The sequence below is a fragment of the Mastomys coucha genome, unplaced genomic scaffold (assembly GCF_008632895.1).
Source record: "Mastomys coucha isolate ucsf_1 unplaced genomic scaffold, UCSF_Mcou_1 pScaffold8, whole genome shotgun sequence".
Classification (NCBI taxonomy): Eukaryota; Metazoa; Chordata; class Mammalia; order Rodentia; family Muridae; genus Mastomys; species Mastomys coucha.
In genome coordinates this window covers 29,322,986-29,325,599 of record NW_022196914.1, presented here as the reverse complement: position 1 = coordinate 29,325,599, position 2,614 = coordinate 29,322,986, and the positions used below count along the sequence as shown (strand labels likewise).

The window sequence follows — 2,614 nt, the reverse complement described above, 5'->3', positions numbered from 1 at the left end:
GTGATTACAGTTTCTTAGAGCTAAACAACATCTCTCTCCCTGTAATAAAAATTTCTATTTACCAAATTATATTCTGTTAATATTTTCATGGATATCTATGTTGATTTTAGTTGTTTACTATTGGGAATTAAGGTGCAGTAAATATGGGGGCACATATACATCTACATACAGTAAATTATGAGGTTGTCTGAGCAAAAGCCCAGGATTGAATTAGTAGGGACAGGGCAGAGGCTAACACCCTGGTTCCAATAGGATGAGGTCATTATGGATGTGAAGTATTGATCTGTAAGGTTCCAGTGTTCATTGCAGCACCATTAGTCTATGCTGTTGTAGTCTCAGAGGCTACTTTGAGTCTGTGTTCCACAGTAGAGTAGACTCCACTACAGTTGAAGTTTAGTACTGGCCTTTAGTTCATAGGATCTAAGGAATGGCCAAGGAATTGACTCCATGAGATCCCTGAGCAGCCTCATCTACACTGATTTCTGAGACTCTGGAAGGAAATCCTAGTTGCAGGCTACTAGACAGTGGATACCACTTTAAGATGTTTGTACTCTCTACACTCTTGTTTCCACAGTAAAACTTGAAGCCTTGTGCATTTGTGTCTCAACTGCATACAAGTTAGAGAAATGACTGGATATGTGATCTGCGACACCTTTATACCAACAGAAAACCAGTGGTAGTCTCTGTTGGACATAGGCAGCCTATTAGCTGTTTCTAATCAATGCCTTCTTGGGTTGCTTGTTGATCTCTTTTTCAATGTCCGAGAGTCAGTGGCATTAATTCAGGACAGGAGATTTAACGAACCTTAGAGACACACAAGCTTGGGTGTGACTTGGGAATGTCAAATTTTATCTTCAGAGTCAACCTCCTCAGTCTGCTAAAACAGCATGTGTTCATGTATGTGTAATATTAGCAATGCCCTGGAGGAATTGTTTCCATATATTCAAAAAGTAGAAACACAAAAGTATATAAGCTTGTTGGGGCAGAAACTAATCCAGCTTTGTATCCGCAGTCCATTTGTGAGAAGCCACTGAGGAGCTAGGAGCACAGTCAGGCTGCCATCATCTTAAAAAGTGACTTTTCCTTCCCACCATCCTTAGTGTATTGCTTTGTTACCTTAACGAACAATTAAGTCAACAATTTGTTTCCAAGGAGTAGTAATATTAAAATTACAACCAGAAATGACTTGTAAGCTGTAAGACCCTGAGAGGGGAGACTCTCTCTCAAGTCAGGGGAGAATATGGCCACCCAGAGACTCAAAAGAGACTGATCTTGATGCAAACAGCATGAGGTTTATTCAAGACACACCAGGGCACCAGGGTCGCGCTCTTAACCCAAGCAGGGACAGAGGAGTTCAATCTAGAGCACAAGAAGTGTAGGGTATTTAAAGGGAATAAACACACAAGGGAGTGTGTGTGTGTGTGTGTGTGTGTGTGTGTGTGAGGGGTTACCATGGGAACACAACATAAAAACAGTGGAAAATTCTAAAGGGACCCAACCCGTGATTTAGTCAGGGTCATAAGGAAAACACCCGGCCTGTTTATTGTCAAGAATGTGGTCTTTTCATCCTCACTCACTTTGTGGCTGACCTCTTCTAGGAATCACCTAGATGACTAACATCCTGCTTTCATGCTCAACCGGTTCCTGGAACCAGCTGCCCTGCATTCTTGGTTTGGTGCAGAGAAAATTTTCCATGCTCTTTAAGTAAAAGCTTATACACTATATATTTCTACTAAATGACCTTTAAAAAATTCTTCTTTTACCCTTCAAAGCCAAAAGTTTCTGACAAAGGCTCGTCTCATATCCATACATCTCCGTTGTTGTTCTGGGCGTGGAATCCAATCTCTTTACCCATAGCTTTCAGCAGATAAGGCTTCCTCTGTCCAATCTACTGTGTGTTACCTGCATCAAAAACCTTGTACAGTACAAGTCACCTACCTTAGGTTCCGCGATTTCCTTCGTACAGACTTCTGGGAGATGTAGTCCGCACTACTGTGACCACGGGGAGTCTTCCAGGAAATACCATTCTGACTTCAAGTTTGTACACGTACGTGTTTCTCAAAGTTGGGCGGAAAGAGGGTGCGGCTGTATACTTCTGTTGTCTGTGACAAGCAGGTTGGTCCTGGGAGCAGCTTAGGCTGGGGGTTTGTGAGGGGAGCAGGGCTTCTTCTCGGAGGGAGCGGATCTGGGTTGGGTGAGAGGGCTGAAGAAGCTGTTGGGACTTGCTGTGCTGAACTGGCCGGGACCGGTGTGGCTGCAGTTTTGGAGTGAGGGAACAGGGCGGTTGGGATTGTGGCCTGAGTGAAAGGATTCCTTAGGACACCGCGTGCAGCCTGAGTCTGCCTTGGTGCTCTGGTACACTGGAGCAGCTTAGTATTGGGGGAGTAGATAATAGTGCGAGGGCCAGAATTACACACTAATGGTGGTCAGCTGACTACCTGCTCCTGAGAGAGTGCAGGAGCTCACAGACCTGCATTGCTGGAAGCACACTTCCCTGGCTGCCGCACACTTCCCTGGCTGCCCCACTCTCACCTGGAGCCTGCGCGATTCCTCAGTGTCTTTAGAGTAAATGGGGTTTCTGGTCCCCGTGTACTCTGTAGCCAGCTTATAGCAA

General features: G+C 44.8%; 1 protein-coding gene across 2 annotated transcripts in view; it reads left to right on the top strand.

The window, feature by feature from the left end:
* Positions 1 to 1,918: 1,918 nt before the first annotated feature.
* LOC116083958 (zinc finger protein 58-like) overlaps positions 1,919 to 2,614 on the top strand; it is a 149,805-nt gene continuing 149,109 nt past the window's right edge. Inside the window, exon 1 of one of the 2 annotated variants that reach the window (XM_031360795.1) lies at positions 1,919 to 2,115. The gene's annotated coding sequence lies outside the window, so the exon portion shown is untranslated. The other variant, XM_031360798.1, reaches the window with a different exon arrangement.